Consider the following 20,726-nt stretch of genomic DNA (forward strand, 5'->3'; position numbering starts at 1 on the left):
TTTGTTGGGTCTGTCCTGTAGTAGCTGTCTTCTGGGTACCTGTCTGGCTCTGTCAATTTGTTTCTTCAGCTCTCCAGGTGGGTATTGTAGTTTTAAGAATGTTTTATGGAGATCCTGTAGGTGTTTGTCTCTGTCTGAGGGGTCGGAGCAAATCCAGTTGTATCTTAAGACTTGGCTGTAGACAATGGATCATGTAATGTGTCCAGGGTGGAAGCTGGAGGCATGAAGATATGTACTGCGGTCAGTTGGTTTTTGGTAGAGGGTGGTATTAATGTGACCATCCTTTATTTGTATTGTAGTGTCTAGGAAGTGGATTTCTTGTGTGGACTGGTCCAGGCTGAGGTTGATGGTGGGTGGAAATTATTGAAATCCCGGTGGAATTCTTCGAGGCCCAGGGGAGGTGAATTAAGACTGAAACAATAGCTCTGAGATGCGTGAACTGCTCCATTCAGCTAAGTGAGTGTTCTCCTCCCCGCTCATACTCAGGGCAGCTAGCCCCTCCCACCACTGCAGCCACAGTGTATTTTTACTGCACTAGTTTGCTCAGAGCTGGTGTGCGCATGCCTCTTCAGTTTGGGAATTACATCTCCAGCTGGAAGTGTAGGTACATCCTCATTTTCCTCCTCTCTCATAGCACTCACAGAGGCAGGGTCCACCAAATTTCAGTACACCAAGGGGGCTGAGGAAGAGCAACTCAAAAAATGAGGGACCCTCAGATCCTGGCATACATACAATGGATCAGGGAGAGAGGTTGAGATCCCCACCCCCACCCCAGAAGGGCAGGACTTCCCAAGATACCAGTCAAGCCCACATGAGAGGGCAGAGAAGGGGGATCAGATCACACCCACACAGAAGAGTAGTGTCCTTCTGATTCCAGCCCATATGGGGGGCAAGAAAAGGGGTTCAGACCCTCTAGAGGGGCAGGTACCTCCCAGATCCCAGTACACCCCAGGGAGCAAGGAGAAGGGATCACTCTCCCCATATCCCAATTTATATGGAAGAAGGCGAGGGGCGAGTCCACTCAATCTCTCTCCCATACCACCCATCCTCATTTGTCCCTCTACTCCTAACCCCATTTCCCTTGCCACGGCCCCAAACCTCTTTCACCCACACCCCTACCCTACTCTCAACCCCCACAACCCCAGCACTGATCCAGCATCTTGCCTCTCCCACACTTCTCCTACCTCACATATGCCCAATTCTGCACCAAAACATTTCTACAAATCTAAACATGTGTCACCATCCTTCAGTGGGTCACAGCAGAGGATGCCAAATTCAGGACAAATTGCTGAGAAGCAGGGCAGACTCACCCCAAACTGGTGGTTATTCTATCATTGGATTATACCAAGATAGTAACAAAAGTAAACTTCTGTTTCATGACACTCATTAACAAGAAGTTAAAAATGCAGTCTGTTTGGGCATTTCAGCCTTTGTCTCACCACCCAGACACTGGATTCTATGATAAGTGGTTACTGAAAACCAATGTAATCAAATAAATGGTTCTTCTAATCCCATGACATCAGCCACATAACCAGGTCAATACATAACTCAGATTTTACCCAATAAATACACCACTGCCAATCCTTTAGTAACTAAACTTTAAAGATTTATTAATAAAAGAAAAGAAGAGAGTTAAAAATGATTAATAGATCATTTACGTACACATAGTTACAAAGTCTTTATATCAGGTTTATAGCAGTGATGGAATCAAATGCTAGTTTGTAAAGTCTCACTGGCAAGTTCCAAAAGATTGGAAGGTTCTCAGTCCATAGTTCAAAATCCCCCTTTTTTGTTGTAAGCCCATAGTCCAGAGAATCAGGACAGGAAAGAGGCAAAATGGAGATATCTCCAGGGTCTTTTATACCCTTTGCCATGTGCCTGGAAATTTACTATCTCAGACAAAGCTCACACCCCAAGTGTATGGAAAGTTACTGGCTGAAGATGGAGTCCAGGGTCACATGAGCATATCACATGTTCTTCCATGCTTTGATGACTCTCAGGGGCAGCCATTACCCATATACTTGCTGAGACTTCCACAGGAAGGCTTACTGGGCGGGATGAGTTTCTTCTATGGTCCACTGTTAGAGTGAAGTGTCCTTAATGGGCCATCAAACTCGAGTAGTCCATTCACAAAGGGTTGGCGAGACTGGATGTAAACTTGAAGGTGTTACCCAAGAACAAACACATTTGAGATACGGATACATAGTCAATATTCATGATTTCAGATACAGCAATGATATATGGATTTAAATAGGATAATGTTATTTAGCAAATTATAACTTTTTCAATGACACCTTACCTGAAATATTCTGTACAAGATTTGTTCCAATTGTGTAACAATGGCAATATCAATGCTATAAATGGTCATATTCAATCATGCAGCACCACAACATGATACAAGCACCTCATGTTAGGGGGCTTCATCAGGAACCTCTTGACCATGAAGCACATTCATTTCAATTGTTCAGGAAACATGAAATTATTATCCTAACCCTCTTTCATCTTCCCATGAGTTAATCAATGCTAACTGATTAACCAAAACCATGGGTCTGCTATCATTGTCCCCCCAAGTTGAAAAGTAGCAACATGCCCAGCAATCAAACCTGCACAGCTCATGTGTAATGCATTGTCTTTCAGAAGACAGTAACAGCCTGTAAATGGGGGCGGGGGCAAACTCATCTCTTGAGCACCTCCTACTCCTGTATGTGGTACTGCAGGCCTTTTCCCACTTCTGGCACCTCTTGTAAGTTGTCAGCCTCTCTGGGAGGGTCGAGGGGTGGAGGAAAGTGTCTTCAGGGGCTCCATCCCCAGCAAAATCCTGAAGTCCAAATCAATCTCTTCCAGGGTAGCAAAAAGTCCAACAAAATGGTCTGTCTGCCTTCCCCAGGGTCATGGGCCCCAGCTCTGGGCCCTTTAATTTTCACTCTTCATTCAGGCTTCTCAATGAATCTTGCTCCCTTCTCAGGGTTTACACTTCCAAGGAACCAACGGCTAGTGGGAGAACCCAGGCCCACCCACTACTTGAGGATCCAGCCTAGGGACCCTGTAAACAGCAGCCAGGTATTTCTCCCTTCAATTCATTGCTGTTCCTTCCCTGGTCCTCTTCCCACTGGACCCCTTTAGCTTCACCCCACACCTCAAGGTTAGAATTCTCAGGTCTTCTCTCCCCCATTGAGCCCTTGGGGGCAGGGACAGACTCTGGTCCCAGCCAGGAACTGACCTGCTTAGTCCCTGTAGCTCCTTTTATCTGAGCCTGCTGGGCTCTGATTGGCTGCTTCTGTGCAGCCTCTCTAGGCAGGCCTGAAGGATTCTTCTTCACTGCTCCTTTCCTGGGGCAGGGTATAGTAGGACCGTAGGGCCTGCAGCAGGGGGCCACGCAGACTTGGTACACTGTCAAACAGCCACTTCTAAATTAGCTGCACTGCTCAGGGCCATTTCCCAAAAGTCATAAAACCTCTTGAAAGAGATGGATACTAGGAACATGCCCACTGATCATACACAGATTTCTGTGAAGGGTAGGGACTGAATGGACAACGTGTGGCCATGTTGTTCAGGTTCAGTGGCCACACCAGGTCCCCTTGAGCCACCCAGTTGCTGTGACAACAGGCTGCCTGGAATCCCTAGTCTTATTGCACTCTGTCATTTCAATCTCTTTGGTTTATGTGTTTTGGCAATGCATGTGCCATTCTAGAGAGCTACACTCTTCCTTTAATAATGTTTTCAGTATTGCTTCTCCAAAGGGGCAGTGTGTGCCATGCACTAGCAGAAATAAATGCTGCATGACTGAGATCAGTTAGGGGACTATTAGAAGCATACTTTGAGCTCCAGGCATGTGCAAAAAAAATTATAAGAACTAGTTGATTTTATAAAAGGCTGCTTTTGTGGGAGTGCTGTTTCTCAAGATCTCCTTACCCAAATGATCCCAAATTTGTATCACTAACCCAACACCACACTCCCACAGGGCACAACAAATGTTAAGACAATGTAAGTAAGCATGCAGATTTTATATCATATAGAGGAATCTACCTTTAAACTGCACTGAACAATGTTAACTGTAGCAGAGCTGGTGATCTGCTATAATATTACTTGGAGTTCAGGGAGTGAGTCAGTGGCAAGGCCAGGAACAGAATCCTGAATTCATGACATTTAGGCCTCGTGTACACAGTTAAACTGGTCCAAATCCATGTGTAGATACTCTTACTACAGTTTAAGGGTGGCTTGTTTTGATTTAGTGTCTAGGCAAGTCCTTAGTCCCAAGGTCTATCCAGTAAATGACACTTCTTCTGAAGAGCAGGCCCTTGGCTGCCAAACTAGGGGGGCCACTTTCATTCAGTCTTACTTCCAATCCAGAGTGTTGCTGGAGCTTCTCCTTGAGTTAATTAGTTAATGTTTATAAAGTTCTTTGAAGCTGTAAAAAGTGCTATAACTTCAAGGAATCAGGATATATAATACCAGCAATGCTTGGGCTAAACAAAGAGCCTGTTATAGAAGAAACTTATTATGATTACTACCAGTAGTCATGGACCTCTCTCTCTCTCACACACACACACTTCTGGGTCCAAACCCATCTGTTTGCTGGCTAACACATGCAAACTCGAATACAGGCATATGATGGGATAGAACTCTGCTCATGCCACTCCTGCAATATCTGCAGAATATTCTCCATGGTGCCAGTTAATTAGTTTAGGCAATCCCCCAAAAGCTATTTTGGAAGATCCCACACAGCTTCTGTTAACAATGGAATTAGCACCATGTTTCAAATGCCTAAGACTATTACTATCTCCTGAAGAGGAATGTGAGCTGTAGACTTCCTGGTTTCTCTGCCAGATTGAGTGACATCGTATAAACACTGGTTCGAATGAACCATCCTATTTTAATCTACTTATTTCCATTCAGCTCCTTCTTTTATTATCATTTTTCATTATTTCTGTTACAATAGCCCCATGCATCCCAACTGAAATCAAGGCCCCATTTTACCATGCACTGTATTTATGCATCATGAGAGACAGTCTCTGCCCCCAAAGAGTTTACAACTTGAAGGGTTGATGAGAGTATTTATATGCAGAATGAAAACAAATTTTGAAGCCTCAAAAGTTGCCACAACATGGAATTGTTGTCCTGTGGTAGCGCTAATTACTATCCCCCTTTCACAGATGGGAAACTGAAGCCCAGAGCAATTAAATGATTTGCCCAAGCTCACACAAGAAGTTAGTGGCAGGGCCAGGAAATGAACCCAGATCTCAAGTCCTAATGCAGTAAAAATACATGATCAAAAGTTTTCAGCAGATGGAAATAAACAAGCAGTAATCTGGGATGAGGGTCTCCATCTGTGTGTTTCAGTTACTGTGGCCTGGTCTACACTACGTAGTTTTGTTGACAAAAGTCATCTTATGTCGACAAAACAGTAGAGATGTACATGCTGAAATGCCCCTGCTGCCGATGTAACTCCTCTACTATGCCAACATAATAAAACCACCTCAACAACAGGCATAGGGCTCATGTTCGTGTAGTTAGGGTGATGCAATGTCTGTGTAGACTAGTGGTTATCAACTTGTGGTCCTTGGGCCACTTGCAATCCAATCAGCACACTGCTGTGGCCCATGTGACATCCTCAGGGCCATACAGGTAGTCTTGGATGCAGCCCACAATGGTAAATAGATTGAGAACCACTGGTGTAGACATTGCATCCCTTACATCAGATGTTGGCTGTCATGTGTCATTGGAGCCATGAAACTGAAAAGAAAGCCAGGCTGCTAGAGCCCAGCTGCTCCCCCTGCTCCCCTGGAGAGCTGAGTGGCTGGATGCTGAGAAGCCTGAGGGGTTGGCCCCTGCTCCCTGGGGGTAAGAAGCCCCGGGCAGATTTCCCCTGCTCCTGGCAGGAAATAGGGAGACGAGAAGCCCCTGGCAGCTTCCCCCGCTACCAGCAGGGAACAGGGAGCTGAGGTGGGCGGGGCAGCCCAGCTCCCAGCAGGTTGCTGCCACACTGCCTCTTTTAGGTGAGTGGAAACTCTCCTGGTGAGGACATGCACCACTGACCCAAGGAGGGTCATGTGGACATCAGCCACCACAGTAATGAATGCGGTGGCCGTAAATCGACCAAACGTAGGTTGATTTATATTTGTAGTGTAGACAAGGCCTGTGACAACAGGCTGCCTGGAAGCCCTGCTCTTGTTGCACATTCCCATTTCAATCTCTTTGGTTTATGAGTTTTGGCAATGCGTGGAGAAAGATTTTCTGTTCTACTGAATCCAGAGAAAGAAAAGGAAAAAGCAAATTTTCAAGTGGGAAAATAATTGTTTTAATGTCCAAAGATACAGGCAAAACCCAATGCCTGAGGAATTAGTGGAGTTGGAAATATGACAGGAGAAGGACTGGTATATCTGAAAACAATAAGAGTATCTTTTTTCCCTCAGTTTTCATATCCCACACTTTATCTTGAATCACAATTCCCCATGGAGAAAAACGCCAGCAAAAAAAGCTCACCAAAAGAAAAAATTCACACAGATTCCAACGACAACCTTGTTGCTTCCTTGTATATATACACTCTCCAGGTTTGATATTTTAATAACTAGTTTTCTCAGTATGCATTCTTTAACATAGGCACAAATCTTGCAGTTTATCAGAGAGATTTGCTTGAATAAGGGCTGAAGGATTTGGCTCATTGGTTTAATATATTTTTCCCTTGCTTGATATGTGTTTATTTGTGTGCCCTTCACCTTTTGCCTCTCTTTGCTCTCTTTTTGGTAATTTAAAGTTCTATTAAATGTTATTAAGGCCCTTATAAAATGAGCTGAGGTGATTACAATGTTATTTGGCTAACATGGCAACTCTCTGCATAATAGGCGTTGATTTTATTTGTTTTCTTTTGGTAAACAGTGAGAGCAGTGCACAGCCCCAAGATGTTTTATTTCATTCAGAAAGCAAGGTTTATGGGCAGCTGCAAGGAGTTACTCACAAGTGGTGTAAACAGGGAGGGGAGGGAAACATCATCGTCCCTTTGGGCCCACCCAGCCACCAGATTTGTCATCTGACAGCAGACTAAGGTTAATCCAAACTTATCTGAAAATTGAGCCCAAACAACTGTCAGGATCATAAAAGCTGAGGAGATGGAAAAGACTGTGATAAATGCAAAGAAAAGTAGCCCTACTAGAACCACTTGACAAGTCTCTTGTTTGGACACTGTCATGGAATTAACAGTGGTTTCTCCGATAAAGAGAGGAAACAAGAAAGAGGTTGGGGGAGTCAGTTGCAGGCATCAGAAATGAAGTTAAAAGAAAATGTTAGAAGTACTCATTACTCTCTATTTAGCACTGACAGTTCTATGTGTTTCACTGGAGCTACAGACAGATTACACAAGCGATTCTGATCACAGTTAAAGTGATGTAAAGGCAGATTTGTACAGTAAGCATTTGGCCGGATTCTAATCTGTCTATTTTAGTGTATTATACGGTCGCCCATTAATATAGTATCTGAGCACCTTCCACAAACAATTGAAAGCAATAGTGAAGTCACTAGTGGACTTCATGGAGCCTCTGGCAACTTCTTTTATGGGGTAAAAACTCTGCTTGGGGAAGGGTTTTTGTTTCTGATTTTCTCAAAAAATATTAATGTACTTTTGAAGGCTTTTTCTTTAGATTGATTTGTTTCAGGGTTTTGTTTTGTTTTTGGTTGGTTGACTGGTTGGTGTTTTTGTGGGTAGAAAAAAAGAGTGTTGATGTTCTGAGCATCATTCTTATGATAGAAAGTCAAAATTATATTGGTGTAAAGGAGATCAAAATCTGGCCCAACTTCTTCAAAATATTGCAGACATAAAACACCAACAGTGTTCTGAAACAGAACAAAAAACATCGCTGCTTCTCTCTTACTGCACGAGGCTCAAATTTTTAAAGCTATTTAGGTGTTGCTGTGTTTAGCATCACAACACCTAACTGATTTAGGAGCCTGTATCCCATTTTCAAATTGCCTTTAGGCACTTAGGAGTGTAAATTCCATTGACAATCAATGACAGAGACAAGGTGGACCAACTTCTGTTGGTGGAAGATTTCCTGGAGCTCTTCTTCAAGTCTGGAAAAGGTAACCAGAGTGGGACTGACTGATAAGCATAAGGGGTTAACACACATTGCAAGAAACCCCTTAAAATGCAGTGGACAATTAACATCTCTGCAGTCATAGGAAAAAGAGGGTTAGTGGGTTACAAATTATTGTAATGAGCCATACAGCCAGAGTTTCTGTTAGAGACCATGATCTTGTGTGTCTAGTAGAGTTAAAAATTTGAGTCATGCTTGTCTTTTGAAGATGTAGTGCAGGTTTCCTTTGAGGAGGAGGACTGATTCAGATATGGAGTGACTGCAAAATGTTGACCCAGGAGCGATAGAGTGTTTTTGTCTTTTATCATTTTTTTCTGTATGATTTCATTTGGGAGCTTGGGTGTTACTCATATAGTTGCATTTGATGCACTGGAGACCTCATCCTCTTTCTATACTATATGTTATTTTATATGTATCATGCACATATTTAGGCTGAGATTTTCAAAGTGGCTTTAGGGTTTTGGCTCAGTCAATCCACATTAAAATTAAGGATAAGATTTAGTCATGGTATTTTTAGTAAAAGTCATGGGCATGTCACGGGCAATAAACAAAAATTCACAGCCTGTGACCTGTCCATGACTTTTACTATAAATACCCATGACAAAATCTTAGCTGCTCTCGGGACGCTGCTGCTCTGGGGTCCCCAGGGCGCTGTGCTGGGGCGCCCAGGGGTTGACGACTGGCACCTGCTCCAGAGGAAGGGGCTGATTGCCTCTGGTGCTCTGAGGGTCCGGGAAACACTCTCTAACGGCCTCTGGGGCTCTCCCCAGGACTGGTCCTTGGGTGCGGCTGGCCACAGGGCCATTCCAGCAGTGGCTACTGTGGCTGGCCACGTGGCCACCCGAGCAGTGGCTGTTGCGGCTCTTGGGCAGCCTTCAGGTCAGCCACACCAGCTGCTGCAGCTGCGGAAGTCGCAAAAGTCATGAAGGTCATGGAAAGTCACAGAGTCCGTGACTTCCGCAACCTCCATGACAGTCTTGCAGTCTTAATGAAAATTAATGAGATTTAGTGTCCAACTCAGCCATAATATCTCATTTATATTCCGATTGTTTTAGTTTTGTTCTCAAACACAAGTTGACAAAAATACAAAATGTGATTTCCATAGCTATTCTCCTGCCATGCCTTCAGTTCAGTGCAGTGCAGTAATTTGTCCTACTCACTGTAGAAATAGAATACTATAGGCGCACATATGTTTTGCTGTTTCGATGTTGACGTATTCATAACAACTGAGAAGGCAAGTGCTGGGTCTGAACAGCTTTCTTGTTTGAATCCAATCTCACAGTGACCTGTTTTCTTTCAAAATATTCCCTCTGAGAATGTTATTATGCTTGTTACAGACTAAATGAACTTCACTTCCTCAGCAGTGTATATAGTCATTAGGGTGGCATGGACTGCAGTCAAACATAATCAGCGAGGGTAGCCAACAAGTTGCTGAAACAAAATGAAAATTCTTTGAAATAGCCCTCTAATTGTCATCATAATAAACATTTATAGCTGTATATATTTACTTCCAGTTCAGCAAGAGAGATGGCATACACTGAGCGCACTATCAGATGGAACTGAGCAAATTCATTACAATTAATACTCTGTCCTTAACTTGCACTACTGTGAGAAATAAAAAAGTACAGTGATCTAAGTTAAGGACAGATCATCAGCTTTAGAGAGCTGGCTGACTTTTGTGGGGGATGGGAGATAAGGAGAGCCTGGAAAGAGAGTGAAGCTGGATAGTCATAAGAGTATTCAGATAATTTTAAAAAGTTACCTTGGTTGTAAAATTCAATAAATTCCACACACCAAAATAATAAATAAAACAGTCCACAGAAAGTTATAAATTGTGTATTATATATCTGAGAGATTGCAGCTGTTCCACTCCTATGACGGAATGCATATTGGGCCTTTGTATGCCAACGAGCTTCAGCCCAGAATGTTTTTTAATGTCAGACAGTTATAAAGTTTTCAAAAGAGAATTTTATACAAAAATCACTGAACTCTAGTGATTGTGAGTGATGCTGACACAGTAACTTTGTAACAACTCTACCAACATTATTTTCACTATAGAGTGTTCTCCAGGCAGAAGCGCCTAGGCAGACTTCACAAAATGTAGGCATCTCCATTTACTGAACACTAGCTCCAGTTGGTTATTACAGTGGAAGCATGCCTTGAGCCTGATTTTCAGAAGTGCTGAGTACCTGCAATTCCAACTGAGGTCAGTGGGAGAGGCTCAGTCACTCTGAAAATCAAGCCTCAGGTGTCTCACTTAGGTCACATGAAAATAAAGGCAATCAGGAGCCATGGGCACATTTGAAAATATTGCTTTATGCAGGGCTGGATTAAGGTAATTTGGGGCCCTAGGCACACCAGCATACTGTGATCCTACCACCCTCCAGAGAGGCAGGAGCAGCAGCAGCGACCTCCTTCCTTTAGGAGCAAAGGAGGTGGCAGCAGAGATCTCTCTTCCCTGAGCCATGGCATTAGTATCCAGGGATGCATACATTGAGTGTGTGGATCTGGATTCTCCCTCTGCCACATCCAAACGCCTTGGTTGGTTTGTTGATGGGGCTGTGCAGAGGAGTGGATCTTGGAGTTAATGCCCTTTTCAGAGGAAGGGGGAGTTCACGCCACTCAATGCTATTGTTTCAGGCTGCCTGAAAACTCAACCAGATGGGACTGCATCAGTAATACTCAGGTCACCTTTTCAAGCTTTTCTTTGCAGTCATGATGGCTGGAAACTTACATTTTTTAAAATGAACCCTGCTGTAATTACATGACTCCAGGAGCTGGTGCCCTATCTACAGGCTAATAGTGCCTATGCTGGAAGCTATCTCTATCTGTAGGGCCTGATTTTCAGAAATGCTGAGTACCTACTGAGCTCTGACTTCAATTGTATGCACTCAACATATTTGGAAATTAGGCCCAGGCAGCTAAAATTGGGCATCCAAAAAGGAAGGCACACAAAATTAGCCCTTAAATTCTGTCTGCCTCAATTTGCCATCTGTGGAAGGGGGATAATATATTACTTTCCTACTTTACAATGTTGTTTTGAGGGTTAATTCATTGACACTGTGATTGACAACCTCAGAGAGAAGGCAATATAGAAATACAAAGTAGTGCATATTAATTAGTAGTATTACTGTACAGATCTTCACTTTCAAAGTAGAGCAGAAGGCATTAGTTCTAGGCTTCTCAATAAAATTAGAGGGAAATGGGAATGGTGTATCACAGCATCAATGCCAGGATTTGTCTAAAGACCAATAACGCTCTGGATGCTCAAAAGGAATTAGGCACCTAGGTCATAGAATCATAGAATCATAGAATATTAGAGTTGGAAGGGACCTCAGGAGGTCATCTAGTCCAACTCCCTGCTCAAAGCAGGACTAACCTCAGCTATATCATCCCAGCCAGGGCTTTGTCAAGCCTCAGCTTAAAAACCTCTAAAGATGGAGATTCCACCACCTCCCTAGGTAACCCATTCCAGTGCTTCACCACCCTCCTAGTGAAAAACTTTTTCCTAATGTCCAACCTAGACCTCCCCCAACTGCAACTTGAGACCGTTGCTCCTTGTTCTGTCATCTGCCACCACCGAGAACAGCCTAGCCCCATCCTCCCTGGAACCCCCTTTCAGGTAGTTAAAAGCTGCTATCAAATCCCCCCTCATTCTTTCTTTTGTAGACTAAACAAGCCCAGTTCCCTCAGCCTCTCCTCATAAGTCCTGTGCTCCAGCCCCCTAATCATTTTGTTGCCCTCCACTGGACTCTCTCCAACTTGTCTACATCCTTTTTGTAGTGGGGGACCCAAAACTGGACACAATACTCTAAATGCGGCCTCACCAATGCCGAATAGAGGGGAATAATCACTTCCCGTGTCCTGCTGGAAATGCCCCTCCTAATGCAGCCCAATATGCTATTAGCCTTCTTGACAACCAGGGCATACTGCTGACTCATATCCAGCTTTTTATCCACGGTTACCCCCAGGTCCCTGGTTTAGGAGCCCAAATCGTAGTTTTGGCACCACTGCAATGCGCTGTTCCACTTTGGATAAATAATGAATGAGTCACTGGAGCAGGGGAACTGGAGTCTGGGTCTCTTACATCCTGGCTTTAACCACCAGGTTATAAAGCCATGCTCTCCCCCTACAAAGAAGCCTCACATCAGAAGATCCTCTAACCCAATGGTAAGAGCACACGCCTGAGAGGTATGAGATTCCTGTTCAAATCCTTCCTTCCCCTCAGATGGAGGGAGGAGTTGAACTGGATGGGGGGAGGCATGGTCTCCCACATCCCAGGTGAGTACACTCACTACTGGACTAAAAGTTCGGAAGGACCTCCTCCTCCTCCTCCTCCCCCCTGACTTCTTACAAAAAACATTGAGGTTGCCTAGCTGAGAATCACAAGCAGAACTAGGTGCCCCCTCCTCCACAGCCTGGGTTTAGGCACGTTCTCTGTGAGAGGGGTCGGGTTATCGCCCACCCCTCTCTTCAGCATCTCCCATTGTCCAGTTTCAGCAGTTCCTCACCTAGCGGGCTAAGTTTTGTGAACTGCATTGTAAGGCATTCTCTCTCCCCATTCATTGCATTGGGAGTCTAGAGAACTCACACATACCAGGCTTTGTGAATCGCAGTGCTGCTCCTGTGATTTTCTAGGTATCTAAAAGTTAAATGATGTGACACTGGGCATTGCAACATCTCAGTCCCTTTGTACGTCAGGTCAAATGTTCTTCAGCAAAATTAATTCTCATCATACACACAACACAACCAGACAACTGTGGATGACAGCTAATAATCAGTTAATGTCTAACATTTATTTTGAAGAAAACTAGGGAAACCCAAATAATTAGATGGCCATTAACTTCCCACCGCCACACAGTTTGCCATAAGTGAAACTCCTACTTATTCATTGCCATCATTTGCAAATTCTCTGAAAATATTTGCTTTCCAAGAGGCATCTCTGGGTCATCAAGATTCATGAGCCCTGTAGGGAGAAAGACTGCAAAGGCAAAACAAAGAAAAATATCAATAAAAAATAAATGAAAATGGCTTTTTAAAGGGTCCAATCTTGCAGACTTTACTCAGGTGAGGAGTCCATTTAAGTTACACCTCAGTTAGATATGGGCCATAAAGATCCTACTGACTGGAGTAAAAATAACTCCATAATTTAGAAGGCAATCAGGTTGGTCAGGCAGGACTTGCCCTCGGTGAATCCATGTTGACTGTTCCTGATCATCTTCTTCTCTTCCAAGTGCCGTAAAATGGATTCCTTGAGGACCTGCTCCATGATTTTTCCAGGGATTGAGCTGAGGCTGACTGGTCTGTAGTTCCCTGGATCCTCTTTCTTCTCTTTTTTGAAGATGGACACTATATTTTCCGATCCTTTTTCCAATCACTTTCAACCCCAGTCCTTGAGGGTTGTGTTTTTTTTAATCGTTATAGGGTGGCTTACCCCTGGGCTGGAGAGCCTGGGGCTAAGCCAATCCCGATTACAAGAGGAGCCCAACCTGAGAAGAATCGGGTATTTCCAATATAAAAGGCAGCAGGAAGCTTCAGAAAGGGAATGGAACTGATAGAGGTAGTTGGGATTGCCAGTGGCAATGAATAGTAAGCTGGAGAAGCCCAAGACAGGAGACTGAGTAGCACTGGAACTGAAGGAAAAACTTTGGTTTGTTTTAAGACTTTGAATTCTGCTTTGGACAAGCTCTGTTGCCAATGTGATGAAAACTGAATTAAAGGTCTTTGGGCTGAGAAGGTGACTTGAAACTTTGGAGTTCTTGAATGGGAAGTAGAGGCAGGCAGCAGCCATGGCACTTTAATGATTCTATAATATAGATGCTTATGTCAGCACTATAATAACATTAATATAAATATACTACTCCAACTGTTCCATAATAATAATAATACAAAATAAGAAACATGAGAGTAATTCATCAGCTATAAACTACCTGTGTTCTTTGTCAGGTATTTCAGATTCAGAAGCTTCATAAATTCATAGATTGTAAGGCCAGAAGGATCCTTTATAATCATCTAGTTTGACCTCCTGCATAAATCAGACCATAGAATTTCATCCAGTAAATCCTGTTTCAAGCCCCTAACATCTGACTCAGCTAGATTATCTCTTTTAAAATGACATCTAGTCTTGATTTAAAGACTTCAAGGGATGGGGAAGTCTGGCACTATTTCCTCAGACTCACCTTATCCCATAATAATGGTCAAGAATCTCTTGCATGACATCAGCTCGTGACTTCATATAAAGATATACTTCAGGGATGAAACTAGCTGGATTCTGCTTTCAGTGAGTGTGAGGATCATCCAAACAGAAGACTGCTTGGGTATGTCTACACTGTACAAAAAAACATGGCAGCAAGTCTGAGAGCTTGGGTTAGCTGACTTGGGCTCACACTATGGGGCTTAAAAATAACAGTGTAGACGTTCCCATTAAGGCTGGAGCCTGGGCTCTGTAACATGGTGAAGGGGATAAGTAGCAAAACCTGGGCTTCAGCCTGAGCCGAAACATCTACACTGATATTTTTAGCCCCTTAGTATGATTCCAAGTCAATTGACCTGGATTCTGAGACTCGCTTTTTTTTTTTTTTTTGCAGCGTAGACATACCCTTAAAGGCATAAATGTTCTGGGCCAGATCCTCATCTGGTGTAAACCCTCATAGCTAATTTGAATTCAGTTGGGCTACTTCAGTTTAAAGCAGTTCAGGATCTAGTCCTAAATTCCCCTAATTTCCCCTTCCAGAAAATCTTCAATGGCAGTATCACACAGTAGTACCTCAGAGTTATGAACACCTTGGGAATGGGGGTTGTTCGTAATTCTGAAATATTTGTACTCTGAACAAAACGTTACAGTTGTTCTTTCAAAACTTCACAACTGGACATTGACTTAATACAGCTTTGAAACTACCATGCAGAAGAAAAATACTGCTTTCCCTTTTTTTTAGTAGTTTATGTCTAATACAGTACTGTACTGTATTTGCTTTTTTTTTTGTCTCTGCTGCTGCCTGATTGCCTATTTCTGGTTCCAAATGAGGTGAGTGGCTGACCGTTTGTAACTCTGTTGTTGTAACTCTCAGGTTCTACCCTAGAAGCTAACCAGCTGGAGAGAAGCAACAAAAGCAAGAAATTAGGTTCTAATAATAAAGGATAAACAGACTAAACTGTAAGGTTAATTTACAGTATGAGGCTAAATTCTGCCCTGATTTACATACTATGAAACTCCATTGAATTCAGTGGAGTGAGGTATAAATAAAGGCAAATCTCACCCACTATCTTGGGATTTTAGCTGATAAAAATCAAGAGAAGAATTCTGTAATCTTAGCCACCTATATAATCCCAGTAGAGTCAGTGGACTACATGGTTGTAACTGAGGGTGGAATATGGCCCTAATGTTACAATAAATGGCGCTGTTAGCTTTCCTCACAATAGATTTTATTAATAGGTTTTATCTATGAGAATGAGTGGATAAATTGAGTTTTCCCTACACAAGTCTTTTGATATGTGAGAGTATTGTTCAGAGCCTCCTCTGCTTTTGTGTCTGTAGTCTGCTTCAGAATCAATACTCTGTGCCAAAATCATTCTGGGTGTAACTTCATTGACTTTAGTAGAGACACAGCCCCAAATGATCAGCTTATCTGCGTATTTTACGATTGCTTTGTTTAGAACATTTACAAATGTTCATTGACATCAAACCTCAGATGGTGCATCACTGAATCTAATCACTAATATCTGGGAGCGTCCTGCATACATCAAAATTATCAGCACCAACAACCCTCTGTAGTTTCAGCCAGAGAACTTCCACATGGGCTGGAAAGAAACATAGTCACTGATTTAATTGTTAAATCAAAGCTTGGGAGGTTACCAAGTTGTCCAGATACATCTGTACTGCTGCTGGAATCCTATGTTGCTTGCATGAATGCAGGGTTCCTTTCTTAAAGAGGCCACAAGTGTTTCTGTTTAATCATGTCATAAGGAAAAAGAAAAGAACCAGGAATGTGCATGGGCAATCTGCCCTTCATCCCACCCTTTTAATGCACAGTGTAAGGAGGGGCTTCTCTCTGGTTACATCAAGAATTTTGCAAGACGTCAGCTGGACATAGTTTGAACTACAGGGAGAGCTGAAAAATCCACGCATACCTTACATGTGGTTGACTTCACTGTGATCAGTCATAAGTGTCATTGGGAGAGCAAGAGAGAGAATCAATGATTTGCAGGATGGCTAGAGTAACTGTTTGTTTTTCCACATTTTTCTTTAAGATATCTAAATTATTATTATTATTATTTATTATTTGTAATGTGGTAACACCTAGGAGCCCCAGTCATGGAGATGGGCCATGCAAACACAGAATTAAAGGACAGCCCTTGCCCCAAAGAGCTTACAATTTAAGTATAAGAAGAGATGACAGCTGGATACAGGCAGATGGGGAAGCACAAGGAAACAATGAGACAGTATTGGTCAGCATGCTAGGCTGTGGTCTCAGTGCAACAGCTGCCATTCCAATGCCCTAAGATATGAGAAATAATATACAGTGCATCCAAATCAATCTAATAAAAACATATTGTAATCAAGTAGTTCTGTTATGATAAACCGTGAGAGCAAAACTAAGTGGTTTTCACCAGAACAGTTTCAAAACAAACAAAAACAACATTCCAAGAGTTTTGCAAGGGATATAAGTCCTCATACTTCAACACAGAAACGTACCTTTGATGATGGGTTACCAAGAAACATTCCCATAGCAGAGGTTATTCCATAACTGTCTATTCAAGGATTTCTTGCATCTCCTTTGGAAGCAGCTGGTTCTGGTCAAAGACTAAAATCTATTACTGGATTAGACAGACCATTTATGTTTCTTGTATGTACATATTTTTGTGTTTGTTACAATGGATACAAATGTTTATTCCTTTTAAGAATACTCAGAATATATATATAATATTGTACACCTTCCCCCTAATGTTGCATAATAATTAAGGTTGCCACACATATAACATAGTTGGCACAAAAACCACAAAAGCAAGGAAATACGAAAGTAAGTCACCTAGTAAATACCATCTACTCCTCCACCCACAGGAATTCACATTCCTTCTTCCGCAGCTACTGTACACCACAGACCATATGCCACAATCATAATTCTGCCATTGTTGTGATGTCAGATTTCCACTACAGTCCTGCATAATTAAGATGGTGAAACTACAGTTGTTTGCAAGAAGATCATTTTTGGGCACAGCAAACTTTGCACAGCATAGAGCAGTTACAAGAACTATGAAGGTGTTTCCTAGTAGCTGCCTCATTGTGGATCAGCATACTGCTATTGTGGCCTAAAAATTCTCTTAGAGTTCACTGTTGCCCCTTTTGAACTACACAACAGCACCCCACCAAAAAGCTATTTCTAATTCCAAGCATCTTCAAGGTTTCTTCTGTGGTACATGAAGGAAAAAAAATCTCTCTGGGTTTATAGTCGTTACAGAGGGGATGAACTTAATGCTTTCATAGCTGTTTTTTGATGGTGGTGATGTTTCACTAGGAATTATATTGATTAGTGAGATTTAAGATGTAAGATAGCTTTGTGTGCTTTGTCACTTTCATTGGCAAACCCTGTATAACAGCAGCACTAAACTCCATCATCCTTTAGACTGCTCACTATCCATTCATATCGTTTTAGTCTGATGTAATGATAGCATGCATTCATATTAGCAGACAAGAGTACACTGTATGTAATACAGAAGGCTGGAGTGTCTCTTTGATAGACAATTTCTCACATGGAAATAATTCTTTACAGGCCCTTTAGGCTTTTTTTCCCTTTTTCTTTTTAAGCTGGCATTATTATAATAGGCCAGCCAGAGACACAGCAGTTATTTTCTGATGCCTCTGGAGCTTTCTGAAGTTCACTGTTTTACCAGTGAACTAAGTGATTGATACTTCATACACAGCACCGTTTCTGAACTACTGAAACATGATTGGCCACTTATTTTAAAAGTGTTACTATTTGAAGAAGTAGTGGCAATTTATGTGCTAGTCTGAAGCTCCAAAATGGGCTTTTTTGTCATTGGACTTTATACCCCAGAAGACTTATTTTCACAAATAAATGACAATATAAGAGGCTGCAATTGCAAGACAATTAGAGTAAAACTGCCTTTTACCTGAATAGAGTGGGATCAGGCCCATAATGAGTAGCAGGCTGCATGCTGTGTTTTAAAAATTAAACTTCAGTTTGAAATGTGTGTAAAATAATTAATAGAAACATAACAATGAGCAATAATCAAAAACACAATGGAAAGTACCTCACCTGGTTTCATTAATTAAACAAAGAGCTCAAACACCTGGGTATAAACTTTATCACATTTAATAAAAGTCCTTAAAACTATAGAGAGGATTTTTCTCTTTTCTTTTTAGACAAAAATCCAGGTAGTGTTAGCATGGGTAAAGGATGGACAGCATTTGTTTTATCCTGACATACTTTGGGCCGACAATGTTTAAGCTCCCATATCCCAATGCAGCTTAATTCTGACCTGCCGAACACTTCTGCTACTTTGGGACCCTTTTCCAAATAGACTGGTATCTATTTTTTGAACTTGGGGTGAAGTCAATGGGAATTTGCCATTGACTTCAACAGGGCCAAGATTTCACTCCTGGATTCTTCTAAGTGGATGAGGACTGGTACAGATGATAGGTCCAATCCTGTGAGGTGTGGGGTGGGGGCACTCAATGTCACACAGAACTTAGCCTACTACTAACAGCCTTATTAATAGGCTTGTCATTTGTCTCACAAAGCCTTTCTCACAACAGTCACAAACTGGCGATGCACAGAATGGCTCTAGTTATGTACCTGAAATGAAACCAAATTCGCCGTAGGCTCCTAAACTGTCGAGAAAATGCCAAACCTTGCTTTCCAGGCCCTCAGATCACTATGAATTTCTGTTTTAGTAAGATGTGTAACTAGCAGGTAAAATTAAATATGTAATTATGATATTTAGCCTTTTGTAATGAAAGCACCGCAGTAAATTGTTGGAGAAATTCAACTGGTCTCTGAAAGAGATCCTCAGACAAGGGAGTTTATTCCAGGGTCCATAACTGCATGGGCACAGCCAGCCAAAATACAGGGATGAATGACAACAGCTATTCTCTTCTGCAGTCAAAACATCTTAAAGCTACTCATCTGGTTGTGTAGCCCTCTCAAAACAACTTATTTTTATCTGCTAGGCACATCATCCTTCTTATCATTTCCTTTCTCCCATCACCCAGTATATGATGAAGACATGATTCACCTGTTGTTAGGATGGGTCATTTGACAAATATATATTTTAATACCACATATTACAGGGGATGCTGCCTATTAGCAACCTTTTGGTTCCCAGAAAAAAGTCATTCTCTGAAAGTTGCCAATAAGTGAAATGCCCAGTTCTCAAGTGCATACATGCCTGTACAAGTGTGCAATGATGATGCATTGTAATTGTAGAAGCCTGGCAATTCTTTATTTGGTACAATGCTAAAAAATTAAATGAAAAATGAAAAACCCATACTTGTTACACTGTAGTATTGCACTGTACTGTAGTACTGAATATAATGTACTACAACAAGTAGAGCAGACTTAAAAAAATTCATTATGCTGTACTTACAGACCATGCTCCAGGTGTGGCACACAAAGTAAAACAGCACAAAAGTGTTTAAACTAAAAGTGTTTGGTTTTTTAAAAATTGTTCAAGAACAAAATTTGTCCAATGTTACCTGTTTTTTACAATTCGCCCCCTTGAGTGTAAATCCCTCTCAGTTTTATGCACAGATTCATACCTGTTGTCAAAGCCATGATTCTGGCATAGCCCGTAGAAAGCATCCGCTGCAGGTACCTGCTCTTGAAGCAAAGGCTTTTTGGGTTCATCACCTGATACTCTACACTCTTGCGGCTCTTCAGCTTGTGGGCGCTTAACACCTGGGACTGTCTCGAGAAGTCTGGCAATGGTGAGCTCTCCTGCCATCTCCACATTACCGTCAAACTCAACAGTGGCCTCAACTTCCTCTGTTGTCAGATTATCAGGAGTGGCAACACTGGACAGCACATGGATGTCCACCATTATCTGTGGGTGATACAAACCCTTCTCTTTCTGAAGCAGTCGTCAATAGTCTTGAGGAGAACAGCAGCCGATGACTCCTTAGTGAGATGAAGTGCATCAATGAGAATTGTCTTTTTGGCAACATCTATCACTCAAAGGTGTGGGTCAGCATCAAGAGAGGCAATGATTTATGCATTCAGAGGAGCACAGTAGTGGCCTATGACGTTTTTAATGACATCCATGTGCATTGGCTGCATAACACAACTGTGCTGGGAGACAAAAACTTCAACACAACGTGCGACAGCTTTATGTTAACTGAATGAGCTGACAATTGTCAATCAAGAGGCACATATGATGGTCTTGTAGGTGCAGCTTCCTTTTCCAAGTCTTGAGCCACTCTTGAAAGAACTAACTATTAACCAGGCATTGGCAGAGTTTCTGTAGATCATGGGCCACTTTGAATTACCTTTACGGAGAGGTCCAGTAGAAGAGAGAAATCTCATCAGCAGTGAAGATATCACGCTGCTGGAAGTCATCCAGCATGCTTCTCAGGGTTTCCACCCTCCATTCAGTAGCTGCCAAAATGTCAGCATCTTGTTTCTT

Source organism: Emydura macquarii, unplaced genomic scaffold (assembly GCF_026122565.2).
Source record: "Emydura macquarii macquarii isolate MOO-44397 ecotype Brisbane River unplaced genomic scaffold, CSIRO-AGI_Emac_v2 contig_369, whole genome shotgun sequence".
In the NCBI taxonomy this organism is placed as follows: Eukaryota; Metazoa; Chordata; order Testudines; family Chelidae; genus Emydura; species Emydura macquarii.